An 8404-nucleotide genomic window follows, 5' to 3' on the forward strand; every position below is an offset into this window, starting at 1 on the left:
TTTCATTGTCTAGTGCTGAAGGCCAATGGTTATTTTGGGGGCTTTTAGAAGAGTACATTTTACTTTTCCATACGTACTTTTAGAAAAATATATTTCTTGAATAATTTTCAAATTTTCCTGCAAACATGGACATGTTGAATTTAATTAAGATGTCTATATCCAGCTCAAGATGTCAAATAGGTAGTTGGAGATGTAAGACTGGAAGTCAGTAGAGGTGAGGGCTGGATAAGTAAATAAGATAATTCAATTATCAAGTGAAATAATATAGAAGGAGAAGAGAAGAAGGCCCAGAACAGAGCCCTATGGGACACTCAGGGTTAGAAGGTATGACCTAGATGAAGATCCAGCAGAAGAGACTGAGAAGGAACAGTCCATTAGGTAGGAGAGGACAGTGTCATGGGAACTAGAGAGAAGAGCGTTATCAAGGAAGAGAGAGTGATCAATAGTGTCAAAAGCTTCAGAGAGGTCAAAGAGAATGAGGACTGAGAAAAAGCCATTAGATTTGACAATTAAGAGATCACTAGTAACTTTGGAGAGAATAATTTCAATTTAATGATGAGGTCAGAAGCCAGACAGTAGAGAGTAAAGAAGGTGAGAGGAAAGGAAGTGGATTATTATAGATGTCCTTCTTGAAGAGTTCAGCCAAAAAAGGGAGGGGAGATGTGGGATGATAGCTAGCTTAGCTAGATGAATCAAATGGGGCTTTTTTGAGGATGCGGGAGATTTGCAAATGTTTGTAGGCAGCAGAGAAGCAGCCCTCCTGTGGAAGTCATGGGAAGTTTGCAGAGATAAAGAAGTTTGGAAAAGCCACTGTGGTGAGTGGGTTAATGAGTCAATTAAGGAGGTGTAAAAGTATTGCCTTGCTCAAGTAAAGGCCTAGTTGAGATTACACAACATAAATTTGCAGTGGATTCAGTCAGCGCAGTTTCATGATTTTCTTCAGTTTAGTTTAGCAGTAGGTAAGTAGAAGTGAAGGCAGTGGGTAGTGAGAATAATCCAGGGCTGAGACTTGGTAGGGCAAGATAAATGATAGCATAAGGGGATAAGGGGGTAAGGTATTCAAGAGAAGAGGACAGTGTAGAATTGAACTGCTTCACCAAAGGAAGGGAGGAGAGTATAGCCAATGCAGGACAATGATCTGGGAAAGAATGAAGGGGTCAAGGGACTGGTGGTCACACTGAGGACAAAGAAAAGAGTTTGGGACTTAGAGGCAGAGAGAGTTGGAATGATAGATTTGTGATTAGATGAGGACATTTCAGAGTCCATTAACATGGAAGTGGAGCACTTGTGGGTGGTGTCAAGATCAAGCATGACCATCTCTGTGCAGAACTGAAGTAGAGTAGAGGAGCAGGCCACAAGAAATAGGCAAGTTGGGGAAATGGGAGATAAAGGTGTTTGAGAGAGTGTCAGGATGTATGTTAAAGTCCCCTGGTATGAAGCCAAGAAACGGAGAGAAGGCAAAGATTTGTGAACCAGGCACTGACATCATTAAGGAAAGAAGGGAAGGACCAGAGTTTTGATTGGGTGGTAGCTATGCACTGGGTGAACCTCAAAAGAGGAAAAGTTACTGAGTAGTAGAGGGAGAGGGAGAGGGAGAGCTTGGAAGTGGCAATGGAGAGTGAAGAGGATTCTGACTGACCCCAGTCAACCAGTGAGTCAAGGGAATGAGTAAAAATGCAGCCAGTGCTGGAAAGGGGCACCAGGGAGGCTATGTCATCAGGAAGGAGCCAGGTCTCGATGAGAGCCAGAAGATACAAGGAGTGGGAAAGCAAAAGACAGAAAAAGAAAGCAAGTTTCCTTGCTCCTCCAGAGCACACATTGCAGAGAGCACAGTGGAAGGGGTGGGTAGCTTTAGAGTCTGATATGGAGAGGGAGGTGTAGATTGAGAGAGATGGGATTAAGTGAACAGCCAGTGGAGGATGGAGAATGTAATGACAAGCAGGGTTTCAGGATCATTGGGCCAAGGAGAGTATGACTGAACTGGAGTTGGTTAATCATTGCTGAAAGAGATCAGGAGAGCTTTTAACATCCATTACAACTCATTCCGGAGTCAGCCTCAGGGTGGTATCTTCTGAGGTTGTTAGGTAGCTCGAGTGAGGGGACCAGTTTGGGAAGTCAATGAAATAGTGTTTCTTTCCTATACCTGCAGGCAGGCCAGGCCAGGAGATAGGCAGAGGGAGCAGGAAGGAATGGCATCTCTCTGTCCCCTGAAGGTAGAAAAGTTCCCTGCAAACAAGAAGAAATCAGCTCAAGGGACCAGGACCCAACAAAATTGCATGAGAGTATGGAAACTTCTCGAGCAGAGCAGCTCTCATGACAGAAGAGGGACATGCATATGGCCTGGGTGCTGGGACTGGAACTGCTGGGTGCAAAGGACTCAAGATAAAGACGATCAAGAAGCTTGGACTTTGCACTCTGCTGCTACAGGTAACTTATTCCACAGACTTATAGTGCCAGACTGAGGAATTTTTTAATCTTAGAGGCAAAGTTACTGCTTGCCTTTTGAACAGAGGAATAATATGATCTGCCATGTGAACATGAGGAAGGTTACCTTGACAGTTGTATAAAAGATGTTTTGCAGATGGAAGGGTCTGGGAACAGGAAGACCAGTAAAGAGGAAATTACAATAATCCAGACAAGAGATGATGAGGGCCTGAAATGGTTGGAGCTATGTGACTAGAGAGAGGAAAGACATGAGAAATGTTATACAAGTATAATTGACAGGACTCAGCAAATGTTTGCATGCATGAGGGTGGCAGAGAGTGAAGAAGGAACAGTCAAAGATGATGCTTAGGTTTTTAAACTAGATAATTGAGAATGTAGTGATGCCATCAAGAGAAACAGAGGAGTTTGGAGAAGAGGTAGATGTATTTTTAAAAATTTTTTGTTATTTTTAAATATTTTTTCCAATTACATGTAAAAACATTTTTAACATTCATTTTTTTAAAAATTTGAGCTCCAAATTCTCTTCCTCCCTTCCCTTCCCTCTCATGGAGAAGGCAAGCAATTTAATATAGGTTTTATATGTGCAGTCATGCAAAACATATTTCCATATTAGTCATGTTATGAAAGAAAACACAGACCAAAAAAAACACAAAAAAATAAAGTAAAAAATTATATGCTTCAATCTGCATAAAGACTCCATTAGTTCTTTCTCTGGAGGTGGATGGCATTTTTCATCATGAGTCCTTTGGAATTGTCTTGGATCTTTGTTTTGATGAGAATAGCTAAGCCATTTACGATTGATCATTGTACAATATTGCTGTTACTATATATAATGTTCTCCTGGTTCTGCTCACTTCCCTTTGTATCAGTTTATGTAAGCCTTTCCAGGTTTTTCTGAAAACATTCTGCTCATCACTTCTTATAGCACAATAGTATTCTATCACAATCAAAATCCACAACTTGTTCAGCCATTCCCCAATTGATGGGCATCTTCTCAACTCCCAGTTCTTTGTCACCACAAAAAGAGCAGCTGTCAATATTTTTGTACATAGAGGTCCTTTTCCTTTTTATCTCTTTGGGATAGAGCCCTAGTAGTGGTATTGCTGGATCAAAGGGTATGCACAGTTTTATAGCCTTTTAGGCATAATTCCAAATTGCTTTACAGAATTGTTGGATCAGTTCATAACTCCACCAAGAGTGTATTAGTGTCCCAATTTGCCCACATCCAAAAGGGTGGATTTTGAGGGAAAGATAATCCATTCAGTTTTGCACATATTGATTTTCATGTACCAGTAGGACAGCCAGGTAAAGATGCTTAGCAAGGAGTTAAAAGATCCTCTTAATAAAAGGACTTGTTGGGGCAGCTAGGTGGTGCAGTGGATAGAGCACCGGCCCTGGAGTCAGGAGGACCTGAGTTCAAATCCAGCCTTAGACATGTAACACTCACTAGCTGTGTGACTCTGGGCAAATCACTTCACCCCAACTGCCTCACAAAAAAAAAAAGATATAGGGCTGATGTTCAAAGGTAAAATTAGGGTTTTATGTATAGATGTTCCCAAGGTGACATAGATAGTAAATAGTCCTCTGGTTCCAAATCCTCTGCTCTTTCTATTATACCACATGAAGATTTTAAAAAGAGTGCAGTTCCAGATATATGAACCATGTAAACTAAGGTAGTATGTCAAAGGATGGAGATAATTTGTTGCTGTTGAGTCATACCTGACTCTTCATGACCGCATTTGGGGTTTTATTGGCAAAGATGCTAGAGTAGTTTGCTATTTCAATTCATTTTACAGATGAGGAACTGAGGCAAACAGGGTTAAGTGACTTGCCCAGGGTCACACAGCTAGTAAGTGTCTGAGGCTGGATTCAAACCCATGAAGATAAGTCTTCCTCATTCCATGCCCAGCATTCCATCTACTGTGCCACTTAGTGACCCTGTACAGATAACAGCTACAAACTTGTTAGGATGCTCAAGTGAACAACAGGATAGAAACAAAAACAATTTAGTAAAACTTTTTCATTCTCATTTCCTTACTTTCTATGTCTCCCTTTCTCTTCCTCTCTTTTGCTCACTTTGTCTCTCCCCCTTTTCCTGTTTCCCTCTTACGCCCTCTCTTCTTTCTCTCTTAACTAGCCCCAAGGAAAAAAACTTTGACATTTCTCAGTATGTTTATATTTATTAAGGACTGATTAATTGAATAAAGGTTTATGTCCGCTGTCATTAATTTTAAAAGCATGTGGGTTGAATGTTTTATATTACTCTAATAAAAAAGCAAATTAATTTGCCTTTTACTTGTATGCCACCTCTGATTCATTTTTATCTCCAGCGGGGGTCAGTGTCCTCAGTAGGAAAAAATTTTTTAAAAGCTTCTATTCCCTTAGATGCTTTCTCTTTTCCTTAGATGAACTCAGTGTTTTAAGGATTCACGGCCCCATTTTCTCCAAGAGGCTGTGCTGTACTTTCTTTATAAATCAACACCCACTAAGCATCTGCTTAGTTTATTTAGCTTAAACACACCCTCAATACCTAAAAGAAGTTTTCATTTTAGGAATAAGTGTAACATGGTTGACTCTGGTCTCACTCCTCACTGCCAGGCCTGTTAAAGTTCCAGGGTGCCCTGAGAGGTTTAAGGTATCTCTCTTCTCTGCCATTGACTTAGCCCCTACCAGCTGTGTCTCTCCCATTTTAGGAACCCAGTGACTAGTACCCCATTTCCATTTAACTACTTAACATTTTTAAGATGTAAAAGATTGTCTTTTACAAAGAGCTATTTTACTTCACTGAAGAACAAACATACAAATATTTCTCCCAGCACTTTGGAAGCACAATTTCCCCTATAGCACCTTGGTGGGGGAGGTGGGGAGGATGGATTAGGCTCATCATTTAGTTGAGTTCCTACATAAAACATCAGTCCCCACCAAATTCATATCCAAAGCCACCGAACCAGGACTCCTCAAGGCATTGATGCTAAGCTAGCTGTAATACCCGCTCGGATTCCTATACTCCTAAATTCCCATAGCTTGAGTTCTTGACCCAGAAGGGAGACTTCTCCAAGCCACTTAACATCTTTAAGCCTCAGTTTCTTCATCTGTAAAATGAAGGGATTGGGCTTGCTGGCCTCTAATGTCTCTTCCAGCTCTAAATCTATGATCCTATGATTGCCTTCTTTTCCTTCCACAGAGGCCATCATAATTATTTGTGTACTTCTGTCCATCCCCCAAAAATGATAAGATCCTTCCTTCACAGCATGGTTGAGTATATCTTTGTAGAGGCAGTATAATATAATCTTTCCTCCTCTCTGGGCCTCAGGCTCCTCAAAGGTGAAGTGGAGGGTTGGGCTAGATGATCTTTCAAACTCTAAATCCTGTGAATGTATATACAGGACCTTATACATAGTCATAAATGTTTGTTTTATGAATGAATGAATAAGTTGTCATTCTCCACTAAAATGCATTCTAGAAACAGAAAGCGTACTATAACAAATGTTCTAGAACAGATAGTCAGACAGTAGAAATGAAATTTGTATTGTCTGGTTAATTACATTAGTAGCAGGGGGAGCTCAGGATTTACTGCTCTGTGTGTGCTTCAGATATTAAAGCTATAGTGATGTATCATTAAAGATCCTTCCTTCCTTTACATTCTGTTCTTTTTGGGAATATAAAAATAACCTGCCTAATGAAGCAATTCTGAGCATTGAAGTTAATCCTGACTTACATATCCAAACACAGATTTCAGATGTTTTGGCTTAGAGTGCACAGGACAATTTTTCACTTCATAATAGCATCTAGGTGGCGCATTGGATGGAGTGCTGGCCTGAAGTCAGGAAGACTCATCTTCCTGAGTTCAAATATGGCACTTACTAACCTTGTGACCTAGCTTGTGACTAGCAAGTGACTTAACCCTGTTTGCCTCAGTTTCCTCATCTGTAAAATGAGCTGGAGAAGGAAATGGCAAACCACTCCAGTATCTCTGCCAAGAAAACACCAAATGGGGTCATAAAGAGTCAGACATGACTGAAAAATGACTGAACCACAAGAAAACCTACCTATAACAAATTGGAGGGAGACGTAGATCTAACAGTTATAAAACACAGTTGGGCCCAAGGGGCTGGGGCATTGTACTCTTCCTCTCTCTCCAAAAAGGAGCCCTTTTCAGCTCTGGAAATGGTCCAGATCAGCTTCAATAACTGGTCACATAGAGAAGAAGTCAAACTCCTTTTCTCACATTCTTTGGCTCATTATATCCCTTTCCCCATCCCCCACCCCAAGAAGATTAACTTAAAATTTAGTTTTAGTTCAAGTCTACGGTATCCCCAAAGGGAAGCATTGAAAGGTATTCAATGTACAATATTAATCAGGAATGGGATAGCTATTTGTTTCCTACATATTAAAGAAATGTTTAACACACATAAGACCTAGAAGAGCATATTTATGAAAAGACTTAAAAGAGGATACAGTAACATAATTGTTGTTATATTCTCCTAGGACAGGGTGGGGAACCTTCGCCCTTGAGGCCACATGTGGCCTACTAGGTCCTTGGGTGTGACCTTTTGACTGAGTCCAAGTTTTACAAAACAAATCCTTTTATTGAGGGGATTTGTTCTATGAAGTTTAGATTCAGTCAAAGGGCTGCACTTGAGGACCTAGGGGGCCACATGTGGCCTCAAGGCCACAGGTTCCCCACCCCTGTCCTAGGAGGTTGAGACTTAAACATCAGAACATAAAGCAGTTTGTGAGACTTCTGAACAAGAGTTTCACATTTCATCTTGGATCACTACTATCTCTATAAATTGAAATCCATGAATTTAGTCCAGTGAGGCCAGGGTTTGGGTTCACCTGCTGGCCAGTTATCACCTTCTTCAAGAGCTCTTGAATAGTTGCCAGGAACTTCCCCAAAGGGAAGCCAGCACCAATTGGCAATCCAGGATCTCCAACCTCTTGATTTCTCAGGGTTGCCTTCAAGATCAGACATATTCAGGAAAGGAAACACAAAGCAATAAAGGTAGCCAAGGTTCAGGTCATCTAGCTATGTGTCTACTCTAGTTGCCATGTGGGAGCAATAGTCATTTCTCTGCCTTTCTCCCCAACCCTTTCAGACATAGACTCCAATACGCCTCACATGACCTGTAGTTGGAAAGAGAAGAAAATTGAGAGCTCTTCTTACCCAGGGGCTAGCAAGAGGATTGCTCCAGCAGCCCCCAAGCCCCGAGGCCTTTGGAGCTGAGTCATACATGCCTGCAGAAAGCAGCTAGGGTTTTTATCGTCTCCCAAATGCCTAAGCACTGAGCTAGCACAGGAAGCAGACAGGCCCTTTCTGTGCATACCCTGTTACATAGAGATAGAGGACTGGCATTTTGAGGGTACGTACTCATATTAACCATAATGAAGCAGAAGTTGATAATGTACACGAATGACTATGCAACCTCTACTTAAACATTATCAGCTCTTCAGGGGATGCGTAGTCATTCGTGTACATTATCAACCTCTGCTTCAAAAGACACTCTGTCTTTCATAGTTCAAGCTGGTTGGTTGGTTGTTGTCCTTTGTTTTCAAAGAGGACCAGAACGCCATCACTATGCTAGAGTCAGGTTTCAGTGTGTCCAACTGTGGCTGATCAGACCAATACGAGCTTGGAATGCTCTACCACAGGTCGGGCACAAATAGTCCGTGTGAACCTTTGGGGTGGATTCTCTAAGTTTGCGCATCTTGCATTTCTCTTGAACTCTCTTCAATTCTGCTTTGCTCATAGAGCACAGCACCTTTTCTGATGTGGGCACACCATGTTAAGCAGTCCTGTGCCAGTGTCTCCCATGTCACACAATCAATTCCAAAGTTCCTAAGAGAGTCCTTGAGAGTGTCTTTGTGTCGCCTCTTCTGACCACCATGTGAACGCTTGCCCTGTGGGGGTTCTCCATAAAAGTCTTTTTGGCAAGCATACGTTTTGCATCTAAACAAC

Source organism: Vombatus ursinus, unplaced genomic scaffold (genome assembly GCF_900497805.2).
Source record: "Vombatus ursinus unplaced genomic scaffold, bare-nosed wombat genome assembly UNPS02004691.1, whole genome shotgun sequence".
Taxonomy (NCBI): domain Eukaryota; kingdom Metazoa; phylum Chordata; class Mammalia; order Diprotodontia; family Vombatidae; genus Vombatus; species Vombatus ursinus.